We start from the raw sequence: 14,421 nt of genomic DNA, 5'->3' as shown, positions 1-14,421 counted from the left end.
CTTCCCTCACAATCTTTGCATTTCGACCGCTGCCTCTTTGTATCTGCCTCATTTTGTTTCCTCCTCTTACCGTGTGACTCACATTTTCTCAAAGGGTCCTTCACAGGTTCTTAACACAAATTTCGTCTACGGCGCGCCACTCGAGACCCGCTGCAATCAGAGCAGGAAGACAGTTTGAGGAGGCAGTTCGGATTCTGTACTTAGCAATCATGACCCTCTTCTTTCTTTCCTGTCATCCATCCCTCTTCACTTGTTCACCTCTCCCCACTGTCGTCAATAAGAACTCATTGTTTGTGCATTGGGTATTCATCTCTAGCTAAAATGTGGCCCTGCCGTGAAAGTTGATCTAGAGAGTATTCAATTCCAGTGAGTGCAAGAGATTTCTTTTATAGTGTTTACAGCTTATAAAGGAGCAGAGTGCTCAACTAATGTGCAAAAATGAGAAATTCTGAGGGAAGTGGGAAAATTTGAGCAAGATCAGGACGTTTTGTCTTCAGATGATGACAATAATTGTATTTGGAGCATAGGGAAGACATGATGCATAGACTAAAATTTTGGAATGAGATGATCTCTCAAAGCAAGTATGTATGAATATATTGTCTACCAAATGGCATATGTTTTCAGTGTGTATGGTTAGTATTTTTATGTGCTTAACAGTACTGTGACAGTGAGTTACTCTTGTACTCATCAAATATTTTAACTATCAAATACGTCATTAATTGCAGAGTAGATGATTTTCCTTTATTGAAATTACTATATGCTGTAAATTGTGAATGGACATTAGAACAATAAATGCCATATAGCAGAGGAAAAATTCAGTCAGACAGTATCGTTAGAGAGACTTCATAAATTTCATCACTAAAATGTTTTTTTCCTGCATTAATAAATCTCACTTGCTGGTCTGCAGTATACAGGAGATGCTGTGAAATAACCAACCTTCACTGCCTCATACAAACATGAAGTTAAGGGTTTTGTCTAGAAACTTTGGTTTCTTACCTTAATGCAAATACATGCAGCTCAGATGAACGGTGAAGTCTAAAGAGTCTGTAGTGTAATGTGTGTGAGTGTAGCATAGCACAGTGTCTGTATATAATTGTATGTACACTATACTACCGGTCAAAAGTTTTAGAACACCCACATTTTTCCAGTTTTTATTGACATTTAGGCAGTTCAAGTCCAGTGAATAACCTTAAATGGTACAAAGGTAATCGGTAAACTGTCAAGAAAAAAAAATGCAATGCAGCTTTTGTGTAATGCATAGCTTCATATGTTTGATAGGGTGACAAAGAAGGAGGGCAGCAGCTAAAAATATCGTAAGACATTTGCTTTTACCCAAAGTTTATTAGAATATGAGCATGATGTCACCTCAGCAAGCCTAACCTCTAATGAGGCTCAGCTGTTCTCACTACGAAATGTTACTTCTATTAACAGGCTACAGGTGTGAGAAGTCTTGTTAATTCAATTAGTGGTGTTCCTGTGGCCAAATGACGCAGGGGTAGCACTGCGCATACCACAATGGTTTCTAAGGTAACTGTCGCTTGGTGCCCTTTTGCTACTGCGCCTGTGCACTTTTATTGCTTGCCTCCACATTCCCCTCCTGTTATGTGCAATCCTACTTTAAATGCACATGCTTAAAAACGATGATGAATAAACCGGCTTAGTAAATTTTGCTGTGAGTGACTTGATCTGGGACACTACAACTAATTTGATGTATCCTTTTTATGATGAATATATGGCTTCATGGTTTAGATTGGACAACACTGCTGCCTGCTTCTTTTTTTTTTTGGATACACATAAATTGCATCTGTCGATAATTTTCTCAATTCACTGATTAATGGTATCGTATCAATTTTCTGTTGACATCACATTGGGTTTGTTCTGTCAGAATTGCTTGTTTTGTTCACCCAACAATCCAAAAGACATTCAGTTTATGATCACATGTCATAAAGAAAAGCCACAAATCCTCACAGTTGAGAAGCTGGAAAGACATTTGTTGGCATTTGCTTGAAAAATGTCAAAATGATTAATCAGTAGTCATTGCAGATTAATTTTCTGTTAATCGACTAATCATTGTGTTGTTTCAGCCTTAGCTGCATACAGTATATTGTACCTATACACAAATACTAAAAGTTCATTTCACAGCGCTCATCCCTCCTGTGTCACATAATACTAAAATAAATCTAATTCCATTCGATATTATCTTGTTAGGTGGAGTGGAGCAGGTGGACCTAAATACAAGAGACTTCAGGCTGAAGAATATATTCTTTATTAAGGCTCGAGTGCCGGCAGAGTTAAACTAAACAGAGCAGAACAAACTGAATACAGGATCCAACAAAACTGAGCTGAAAACCAGGACTTAAATACAGACAGAACTAACGAGGGAATGGGGAACAGGTGACTCGACAGAGGACTGGCAAGGAGCTGATTGGCTGGGGAAAACTCTGGGAACAGGGTAGGGCTAACGAAGCATATGCAGGGCAGGTGTGGAGGGAAAAGCCGCACAGAGACGCAGGAGGAAAATCACAGAGCAAACTAAAAACCCAGAAACAAAATCCTCTCTTCAATATATCACACTAACATTTTAAACTTTCAAACATACAAGTGAAACCAATATAAGGAACACAAATCTGACAGACTGATACTGTTGAGTAATTTTAGCATGTTAGATATTTACAGAACATCCATTTTCTGTCCACCTACAGATCCCCCTTCAATCTATCCATAAATATTGATAGAGAACAGATTAATAAATACAAAGGGTATCTATGGCAATGTAACATCACAACACAGGATTAAACAGTCAATTAATCTTAATATTCAAAGTAAAAGGGTCTCTGGTGGACTGGTGGATAATAGCAGCTAAGGAACATAGAGAAAAACTGGGACACAACCACAACATCACAACAATTTGTGCATGCAGTCGCGCACCTTTAGAGTGTCATACGCTTAAATGGAAAAAAAAAAAAATACGATTTGACACACAAAAGTGTCCATAGTGATTTAAATTTTATACAAAGATGGAACAAAAAGATGAAAAATAAAGGTTGGAGGAGACAACAGAAGGGGGGTGAAGACTTTTTTCAAAACACGCATAATATTGAATAATATATAATATTGAACTACTGAAATTAACCTTCTGTCCCACTGACCTCTCTGAACTTGCCCTGGACCCTTTGGAGTTGTTCTCAAATGTGGGTTTCCTATTAGAAAATTGTTTTTTGATCCCTTCCACATGTGTGCATACTTCAACTGTGACTCAGTATTTTACGGTCACAGATTGATATTGCACCATTTCATCACTCTTCACCACTTTATGTTCTCTACTCGGGTTCGGCTATCAAATATCCCTCTCTCCTGAATATTTTATGACAGGATGCCTTCCTCTGGTTCGGTGCAATGTGCTAAGGCTGATCTTTAGTCGTTGCTTTCTAACGATAGCCTTTGCCCTTTAAGTGGGAGGGATTCTGCGATTTTTTTTGACTTTACTATTTAATAGGCTCAAATGGTCATGTGAAATATTAATTTTAAATCATCGCTGTGCTCTTGAGAAGTAAAAGCGCAGCAGCTTCTGTAGAGTTAAATTACCTTGTAAATTATGCATAGTGGTGACATACATATAATGTAATATAATATCCGGTTTGGGAGAAGAAAAAGGAATCACACTCCCCCATATGTATCTCATCAGGGGATAATTCCTTGTATGAGAGGCTTTAGATTACATGGTTATTGCATTGTGTTGTTTGTCAACTGAGATAAAGAATCAAATTAGACTAACAATTGAGCCTGTAAATTGTAATATTTATGTAGTATTCATTAGTTAGAACACCCCTTTCAACAACAAACAGGACTCAAACCTGTATTAATACCAGGGTGTAACATCCACAACATCCCCAAAAGCATGTCGGACACATAATTGGCATTTACGTCTTTCCATTGACTTTGTATGCATTTGCGCCATCTCTAATTTTTTTGCATGTATTCATTGTCAATACGTCATAATAATGCATGTTTAAACAACCTAAAAAGATGATGTGTCGCATGTAGTTCAAGTAAAATAAAGAACATTAATAATAACTTCTCAAGTTATACTTAGATAATGATGTTTGTTGTCATTTCAGAGGTTTCTGATTTTGACCAGACCTTCCTGAAACTCACCGTGAAGGTCAGGGTGTGTTTTTTTACACAGGCTCAACTTTCTGTTACTGGTATTTAATGAAAACCAGGTTATAGGTTGAAACTGTGAAGCGTAGGGCATTGCTTTTGCTTTTAAGTGTATTTGCCATTCAACGGCACTAAAGCTGAGTGTCTTCAAGGCTTTTTTCGCCATCTCCTTTAGGAATGCGAGAGTGTTCTAGTACACTTGTGAAACCCTTCACAGAGAGTCTTGTCCTACTTGACATGCAAAGAAAGGCACAATCTGTGATTGAAATTAAGCTTGTCCAAGCGTCAGTCACACGCTGTGCTCCTAAGTCTTATCCTGGAATGCATTTCATCATTCTTCCCTTGGTTTTACAAACAAGTCATCCACTGAGTGAACTGCTTCTTGTCAGTTTGTCATGCTGATGTACAGTATGTGGGCATTAGATAGTGGTATTTCAATGTTACCAACCTTTTAGCTTGATTGCAAGTGCAGTTGACCCCAGGCTCTCAAACACACGGGGTGCATACTCACCACACAAGGAAATACCCCCAAGTGTACATCACATTTATTAACTGTCTTAAAGCATACACTTACACTTGTCAAGCACCAATTTGCCCTTATCCAACTGCTAGGGTGCTTTGAACCATTCTATAGTGGATACGCGCATGTAACTGTCTATTCACTAAAGACAATCTGAGAGTGGCTTGAGACATGTAGTGGGGCATGCAATGAGCAGTTTACAGATTGTAGTTTTGCTTGAGGAAGGACATTTCCACAACATACACTGGTATCGTTGGAATTTTCCAGGCCGGAATTCAGTCCCATTCATTTTCCCCATAAACAGTGTTACATGACTCACAGTCGGAAATCTTCTACCGCTTGGATGAGCATGAAACACTCCCTGTTAAATCATCAGTACAAAAGATGAACAACTGCATTAAATAAAAAAATAAAAATTTTGTGGTACAAGTTAACTACGACTCCCAAGGTGCATTTTGGAAAGAAACAGCCAATCACAGAGCTTAAATTTTTTTCATGTGCATGGCTTAAGGCAGGCAAAAGCTAAAGACGTTTTGTTTTGTTTTTTTTTTGTTTGTTTTTTTTACTTTTGAGTGAATTTAGCAACTATGGCACTTAATTTTATTTACAACTTCAACGATGAAGTGATTTGAATTTATTACAGTTCTGATTTGCCCTTCTGGCTGACTTCTCCATAGCAACAGCAGCTGAGCCTCATGGATAGTGAAGTATTCTTAGCCGTCCACCATGTCAGAATCATGCATAAAAAGTGATTTCTCAGAAACAAAGTTGAAATCATTGAAATCGGTGGTCATAATATAAACCTATATGATCTTTACGTTATCTGGCACAGTCCTGCGTTTATATGGTAAGTAATATTGAGGATATTGTTTAAAGAGAAATTAGAAATGGGAATACAGCAGCCCCTCCCACTTTGCAACTCTATGCCTTAGCTTTGTTTATATTGCCTCTCTAAATTGATATTTAAATTTCCACTTTAATTGTTCTATGAATTTGACATGGCTTAGAATTAAGCCGCTTCAAAGGACCTAATAGCTGTGAAGGCAGACATCTGTAAAATAACTTTAATTGCATAAAAGCACCTGCAGAAAACTATTTACCTTAAAATAATTCAGTCAGTTTCTCAGTTCCACCAGTATGAATCGCAGAGCTCAGATATTCCAGCGCTGTATATAGAGGGCAAAAACAATTCAGTGCTTCGCCATTATCACTTTCAGTCAACCGGCTCCCCAAGCTCAACCTCACTGACGCAGAAGCCCTTTCATATGCTTTAATCCTGTTAATAATTATTTGCTATGCAGCTGAAGAAGGAGGGCAGATTGAAAAAGCACCAGAATGCTCTGCACCGATAGTGCCATCGAGAGTGAGGGGGAGAATAAGACTTGGAATGGCTTGTGGTGTGGGAGTTTCAACAGCTCTGTGTTGTCCTTCCCAGACATTTTCACTGAAGATGAAAAAAACACAGAATGGCCTCAAGGCTTCATCCGAAACTGCTTCTATGCCAAAGGACAACATTCCTGCCCTGGATAAACAATAGTTGAATTTGAAACGTATTTCTTCCTGTTTTTGCCTAAACTTTTGAAAAAAAAAAAAAAAGGGGATGTTACTGATATATAAAACGTGTATAAAATCTTCTGCTGCTGACTTCTTTTTGGTGAATTCAAATTGGCCCTGTCTTATCTCTTCCCTGCCGTTCTATGCTATTGAAAAACATCCTCCTCCTGGACCAGCTCCTTATCTGGAGTGGCTCTGAATGGGCTCAGAACAGAGCTGGAATCAACATCCCTATTGGTCTGCTGGCAAGGTCGAAAAAGGAAAGCATTGGCTAGGGGCGAGAGTGAGCCAAGGAGCTAAACTGTGTCTTCATCCTCCTCTCTCCACTGGGGTTGGAGATAGATTACTATGACATTCTTCCTTCTCTCCATAGATACTAGAGCTCATACTGGCTCATACTCTTGTTATGTCATACTTACTGGAGTCGTGATCAGAAAGCTAAAACGTCTTCATGTCGCTGTGAATGAGGAAAAGTCTAATTCTTTGGCGCATGAAAAAAACGTGTATAAAGGAGCTCTTCTCTCTCTCATACCCATGCATTTGAAACAGTTTTTCTCCATTCAGACATTAACATCTCACAAAACTTCCCTAAACCACCACAGCAGTGTGGATTGACCGGACTGTAATGCGGTAGGACACGGTAATCTGTCACAGCATCTCACACCTCATTGGTTCGTGGAACTTGTGAAATTTCAGCAGAGCTAGGATCCACATATCTAATCAAATCATAACTCTGGAATGTGCAATTTTTCACAAATAAATAGTAGTGATTATGTCCTTCCAGCTGTCCTTTCTTGATTCCTTCCTCTCACTCTCTCTGCCCCTCTTGGTTTATGAGTCATTCAAATCGGTGATTGATACCCTACTCTTGTTTCAACTTTAATAATGTCGTTAAAATAGACTTTTATGAACCCAGAGCTCCTTAAGACAATTGATTTATTGAGATTTCTAGGTAAATCGCCATGGAGAAAGAAGAATGATGTAAACCTTACATCCCTCACTCACTTTATCGCTGCGGACACAACATGTAAAAGGAAGTCATTATGGTGACGGAGTCCTGCCATCAGCAGGTAGGACAGCTTCAAGTGAAGGACAGAGGGATGGATGATCCTGTTGTGTTCCCCGTCACATTCAAACGTTAAGTCGAGATAAATAAAATGGGAGTCGAAGGATTGTCTCAGTCTCCCTGATAAACAGAGGGACAGATGAGGATGACGAAGCAGGAGATGTGCCAACATACGTCTGAAGGCGGTGATAAAAAACAGCTGTTAGGTGGTATTTGTCTGTGTGAATGCACACATGACGGCAATATTTATGCAAGGGGTAGCGCCTCCTCACATACAAACACAGCTCGCATTCACAGATGAAAGGCGGTAAACCTTAATGGCAGGTTGGCTGTACATAATGGTGTCTAACCACAGGCATTTTTCTTGGAAGCCATCTGACATTATGTGTGGTCACAGACACTTTGTAATAGTTGACTCAGTGGAGTTAGAAGTCACTGAAGAATCAGAGCTCACAGACTAACCTGCCCTGTTGAAATGAGAATGGAATTCTGGATGGAAATCATGTAGAATATTTATAATATCTTACCATTTTCTTGTTATTGCCTTGGGTTCTATCAAATCTGTACAGTAGACTGTAAACAGATAGTCTACATAAACCACTCAATTCCAATTTTGAACCACTGCAGTAAGAGCATTTGAGAGAAAAAGCTAACTATTTATCATCCAAAACATATTCTTTAATTACTTTCTCTTCCCTGTATGTTTAACGATAAGGAGTGTGTTTTTTTTTTTTTTTAAGCACCATTATCCAGCATCTTAGTAGTGGAATACATGTGTTTATTTATGTAGAATATAGAATTAATCCTTGAGCAAAATACCAACTGTGCCCCACAGTCACAGCAAACTTCTGCCTCTATCAGCTATCTGTTTTTTGTTGGGTTTTTTTCGTGAGGACATTCAGACGGCTAATTAGTGGCAACCCTCCCCCCTTCTTTACTTTTATCCTACTGGCTTCCCATTCCTTTATCCTACTTCCTTTTCTCTGTTCTTCACAACCAGAGAAACAAAGACTCTAAGAAATGGTGAGGTGGAATCTTGTTTTCTCCTCCTCCCTGTATCAATTCTTACATTTATAGTTTATTCACAACACGATTAAGTGCAAGCCATAAAGTGTATATTTCATTGGTAACCTGATCCTCATGCAGGTAAAACTCCACTCTTTTTAATGAACTACCTACCAGTCCTTGCCTCTCTTTACAGCCAATGCCCTTGTGGGTCCTTGGACTAATTTCATCCCCAGTGCCCTGTCTTTATTCTGAATCTGGACCCTGCTCCCTCAGTGTAGAAGACATATGGTCCAGATGTCAGCACAGATGATGGGGCCATATAGACCTCACCACATCATCTGCCAACTGCACTGACATCTGGATGCATAGTACCTTTGTGGTCAATAGGAAATGGCCTCTTAAAGCTAATTTAGCACTGCTTTGCTACAGAGACTAAACACTGGAAAAAGCTGGTAGTCATCAACGGTAACTATCCTCATCCTTAGAAATGTCGTGTGAAAGCTTGGAAGCCTTCTGCCAAAATGCCTCAGATTTGTTTTGGTAATAAAACAGTCACTCATAGCGCCCAACTACTTTTAACAAATGTCTTACAAGTCTAGTAAGACTGAGTAACTTTGGAGGCAGCCCCAGGATGAGGCATGTTAGCTGTGGAAACTGTGATGGATCTAGTTTAGGTTGGGCTCATGATCTGCACAGATGTTCAGTACCGATGACCATATTGGAGACGCTGAATTCTCTTGAAGATGTTTGAGTTGGGCAAAGATATTAATGTAAATGATAACTTATTGCTTTGGCATAGATGTCACATATACATAGTAGTGTAGAGGTACTTGAGGTCTGTAGTTATCACCAATTTGACCCATTTGTTCTGCTATCATCAGTGCTTTAAGTCTAAAAGATTGACCGAAACCCTTTAAAGGTATCTTTAATGGCAATGTTGATGTGAAGCGATGAACCCATACAGATGCTTTTCAACTATACCCCTTCTTAAGTATATGTTATGCCATTTAGCACAATTCCCTTGTTGTAACTGCAAGAGTAAAAAAATCTCTGATTATATTTTTGTGAATACTAGCTTTCAGACTGAAAACATGAGCTGAATTGAGTTGTCATACCATAGCTATTCTACTAAGACCAGGGGAATTGAATCAGTAATCACTTTTCATGACCTAGAAATAAAGTTTCTAATAAAAGCGTGTATTTATGACACAGTAATTGGGTCATGAACTTTGAAGAAATGGACAAGGTCCATGACATCCATAATGTACTAAAGGATACATGTATTGTAGAGAAATAAGTGTAATTTTGACTAACTATAACTGAATACATTTCTTTGTTCAGCCATTGAAAGGGTCATAGAATTACAGTACCAGTCAAAAGTATGGACAAACATTCTCATTCAAATGAATGCAAAGGTGTGTCCAAACTTTTGACTGGTACTGTACATATTAGTAAATATAACATTTTAATCGCTGCCTGAAACTTTGGACACAGCTGTAGTCCTGCCTCAGAGCTGCGAACATTAACCAATGAGATATAAAGTGAGGAATCATTTATCCTTTTCTTTCCAGATGTTTTTTGTTTTGTTTTTCTTATATCCATGTGGTCAGGCTTTGTAGAGACATTTTATCAAGTTTTACAGCCAGGGGTTGTAATTGCAGGACCAAGAAAGGTAACACATAATCAAACACTGACATTTGGGAACTACCAAGAACAACAAAAATCCTGCACTGCTGGCCACTGGTTTGCTTCACTGGTTCATGCCTTGTATTTTAATAGTAGTTATTTAGCGAGGAGAGAGCACTTTCTCTGTCTCTGACTCTGGACACAAGCTCGCTTTACAAACCATTTGACTTCTGAAACGTCTAGTAAATATGCACTTAGCAGGCTGGAGGTTGACTGCATACAGGTCTATACAGAGGCGGCCTTAAGCATTTGGGGGCCTGTTTCAAGAGCTAATGTGGGGCCTATCAGTCAAAATTCAAGTTGGTTTGCATCAATAAGCGTATATTTTTGGACTTCAACTTGAATGCAATATGTGCTCTCTCAGCGTCACGGACATCTGAGCGTAACATAGAAATAATCTAAACCATTCCCTTAATTAAAACCTGAAACAATGCTTTGGAATGAGGAGAAGCCTTCTCAGCAACTACTAGTCTGCATCGAATAGAACTATGTGCTATGTATCTGCTGACACAAAAGCAGTTTAAACAATTCCCTCAGATCAAATGAACAACAAAAGCAATGCCATATTTTGCTTGGGAATAAAAAGTGTCTACTGATAGTTTACAATAAATTGCACTTTGCAAATGGGGGGTCTTAAAGCCAGGAACGGGAACTTTCCCCTCCTTTCCTCTCTTTGGGTGCTCCGTCTGTGCGTCAGTGTGACAGACACATCCGCACACACACAGACATGGAGCCTGTATGTCTGCATGACGCAGGGAGCAGCAGTGTGATTTCACTACAGAGGCCGCAGTGGAGAGGATGAAACAGACTAATAATAGTAACAACAGTATAGCTACGTTTTACTTGACGATGGCAAAATGCAGATTATCAGATTCAACAGCCGTATGTTACAGGAGAATATTGCAGCGTCCCAGAGGTGCTTATAGAGATTCTTTTAATTATCCGTATTTGCTTTAGTTTGAGAATTTACTAGTTTGCATTAGTCGACACCATTAGTAGTGTTTACAGTGAAGAAATGACCTGCCTACTGTTTTGCTATGAATGTTGAGTTGCTAACTGGTTCTAACTGCAATTAAAGCTGGCTGGTAGCTTTGAACCACAGCTTGCCACTATATAAAGTGAGTGAATTATTCAACTCTTGTATGTCAGTCGGGGGCTCTCGGAGAGGGCGGGCCTTGTTTCAATTGAAACGGGTGAAACATAGCTGAGGCCGCAATGGGTCCATATCTACGAGAGGTTGACAGCTGCTCAGCTCTGGCCCTGCCTGCAAAATGTATCGTTAAGAGGCATCATGAAACTGATAGGTCTCAACGGGAATTCAGTCTTACTGAGAGAATTCAGCTCAACCCCATTCTCTCATTTCTTCTCTCTTTTTTTTTTATATCCTCTCTATGTTAACCATGAGGAGCTCTTAATGCACTTTGAAGTTGTGACTGTTGTGCAGAGCTGGTCATACATAGGGACTGAACATGAACTACCACTGCCAAAGAGAGGGGAAAGGCCAAGTCTATCTCTCCTCTGTCAGTCATCCTCTTGTCGTACTTCTCCCTTCAGTTTTTTCTGTTTTTTTTTTCACCTTTTCGTCTTTTAAATGTGAGAAGCCAAGTCAATTAGATTCTCACCCTCATGTTCTTAGCTTTTTTATCCTCTGCCTTTTCCACTCTCCTCTCCTTCATCTCTGTTCTGTTATGTTTTAGCTCCCTCATCATCTTCCACTCTAGTATTTGTTCCCTCCCCTCCCTCCTCACGTGGTGCTCAAGCTCTCTCACTCCCTGTCTCTCATTCATGCACCAGCTCCATCCTGACTACGTTTGTCATGTGGCTCTCTCCCCCGTTCGTCTGCCTGGCCACTGATCGGATACATGCCACTGCTGTGTAAGTAGTTAGCCACGTTTCTTTTTTTTTTTTTTTTTTGTTTACTCTTCACCTCCCTCCTCTTCCTGCTCCTCTCAAGGTCTCGAGGTTCCAACAACTGTTGCTGTCTGCTCACTATGGCAGAGGCTTGCTCGCATACTGACAGGTTCAGAGACACAGATGGACAGAGATGACCACACAGGACTTGAGAGATCCACAGAAAACAGGTTGTGCATGGAGATAAGTCAGATGAACTGAAGTCAGAGAGAAGCAGAGGAGGGGGACTCCCAAGCCAGTCTATGCATCATTATTATTATCTCCTGTCTCAGGTGTCAAGTGTATGGAGAAGGAACTTGTCAAAGCAGGATGTTTGACTTCAGACAAGTTGGCTCACATGTTAATGAGAGCTTTTAATACACGGGAGTAGCTGCAGCTTTCCTAGTCACAGTTCAGTGTTGTGGGACAATAATGGGAGCATGTCATTACTCAAAATGCTTTATTCAGACACTACTTTCTATCCATTCATGCAACTTAACCTTTTCGAGAGAGAGCATGATTTTTATGGTTTTTGTCCTGTTCAGTCTTGTCTTTTTGTACAATATCGTAGAAGCATGTGCTTCTTCTGCACTTCCTCGTACACATTTGAATATTGAATTTTGTGTGGAAGCGGCTTGATCAGCTTAAAAAAATGTTTAAAAGAGAAGGTTTATCTGCTTACAGTGACTGTTGTTTGCAGCATGACTCTCCTCTCAGCATTTTCAGCACAATCCTTTACAGGCTGTATAGAAATTCCAACCATAGTAAAAGGATTTTCAAGCGTCTGTAATATTGGAACCTGAGAGTGGAAGGAATAGAAATGAACACTGAGTCTAAGATGGGGAATGATTGATTTTGTAACCCTTTTTCTCATTTATTCAGATGGGAAGGAAAAAAGTACGTGCTCAGCAGTACAGTCAAGTTAATACAACTTGATGGGAGGTTTATCTGTGACTATTTTTGCTGTATGTATATTGGATAATCCCACCCCTCCTCCAACACATTGCTTTCTAATCAGCTCCAAGCAGAAAGACACAATACACACAGATCTATGCAGTAGCTAATGCTTTTAGGCCTGACCAGAGAGAGTGTGTTTGATGATTTGTGTTCATTTCATGTTATGAATGCAGTCAGCGTTCATCTCACTGCAGGGTGTTAGTTGTGTGAATCAATCCTGTCTTAATCTCAGTCCATTCAGATATTTCACCTGTAGTGGATTTACATCAAGAGTGATTTAGCCAGAGATCAGTCAGGTGATTAGCAGATGATTTAAATGTCTCATTTGAAAGCTAAATTGAATTGCAGGTGTAGCGAGCTTAAGCCAAAGGGAGATCATTTGCTACCCTTTTACCCCTGGTCGTGTTTTTTTTCAATCTTTCTAGTATTTAGATATTTTACTGTGACCTACAGTATAAAGTAATCCAGGGAGATTTTCAAGCTAATGTATTAAATGGCATCGTTTCAAACATTTCCTCTTCCCATTTTACCCACATGATAAACAGTACTTAGGGCAGGCTATGACAAAGTAAATCAACTATGAAACAAACCATTTGGAAGCCTTTATCTGTCAACTCTGGAGACAAATGGAGAAACTACCCACTTAAGTACCCACTTGAAAGCAGTTTTAATTTTAACTACACCAAAGTAAAAATAGAATTGATTGATGATACTCATCATTGGTTGGATTGACAATTTCACTAACTTTTTATGACTCAAACTTGATAATGCATATCTTTATTTTTCTCACTTGTATTTTCAGTTATGTGAATCATGGAGATTACATTCAGACCTGGCATTTATAGTCTGTACACTTAACAAAAACTAAATTCATTTATTTAAAATTGTGAGCTGCAGCCACCATAATTGATGAAGTTGGAGTTCTTACAATTTGTCCATCATAAACACTTTCCAGAGAGCATACATTTGGAAATATTGGTCTTCGTTGTCCTGTGATAGTCATGTGATGAAACGCACTCATTGTTAACGTTACTTAAGTTTTACAAAGCGCTTTTCTGTAATTAGCCTTTAATTTGTGCCATCAATCATTTTGTCAAGGCTAGTGTTTTTCACACTGTGGGGGTCTCATGTTGAATGAAACTCAAATGGTGAGCACCTTGTTTTCTCATAAAAATATCCTCTCTGACTGAAGCCTGTCTTTGCGTTCTCTAGCACACTCTCAAGAATCTAAAGGTGAAACTTGCTTAATACCCCACAGGCTTTTTCTGATGAAGGAGTGGTGCCAAAATGCCACTCTAAGTATGGATCATGTTCCAAATCGCTGCATCTATGATGAATTATGAAGAGTCACGCCAAAGATGTGCTGTCAATTACAAGTCAGAGCCCCTGGAGCAGATTTAACATGTAATGGAAGTGGTTAAACATATTTTTAATTGTTTTCCGGTTTCGGGGTCCAAGAGAAAGTGTGAAGTAACGCTGGTGGCTCGTTGGTTGACCAATCACAGTGCCAGTTATGAGGTATTTTTAACATGTAACTGCAGTGAACAAGCAAGATGCCGTAAATTCAGCCGATACATGC

The 14,421-nt window shown here is 39.3% G+C and overlaps 1 protein-coding gene across 6 annotated transcripts in view; it reads left to right on the top strand.

Moving 5' to 3' along the window:
• Window positions 1–14,421, top strand: part of peak1 (pseudopodium-enriched atypical kinase 1) — a 110,525-nt gene that overhangs the window by 35,357 nt on the left and 60,747 nt on the right. Inside the window, exon 1 of one of the 6 annotated variants that reach the window (XM_044356133.1) lies at window positions 11,781–11,870. The exons of the other annotated variants lie outside the window; for them this stretch is intronic. The gene's annotated coding sequence lies outside the window, so the exon portion shown is untranslated. Of the gene's footprint in view, window positions 1–11,780; window positions 11,871–14,421 lie in introns of those variants that run through there. 6 annotated transcript variants of the gene reach the window in all.

The sequence above is a fragment of the Thunnus albacares genome, chromosome 7 (genome assembly GCF_914725855.1).
Source record: "Thunnus albacares chromosome 7, fThuAlb1.1, whole genome shotgun sequence".
Lineage (NCBI taxonomy): Eukaryota > Metazoa > Chordata > Actinopteri > Scombriformes > Scombridae > Thunnus > Thunnus albacares.
Note: the sequence above shows the minus strand (reverse complement) of the source record. Positions and strands in the feature narration are given on the sequence as shown.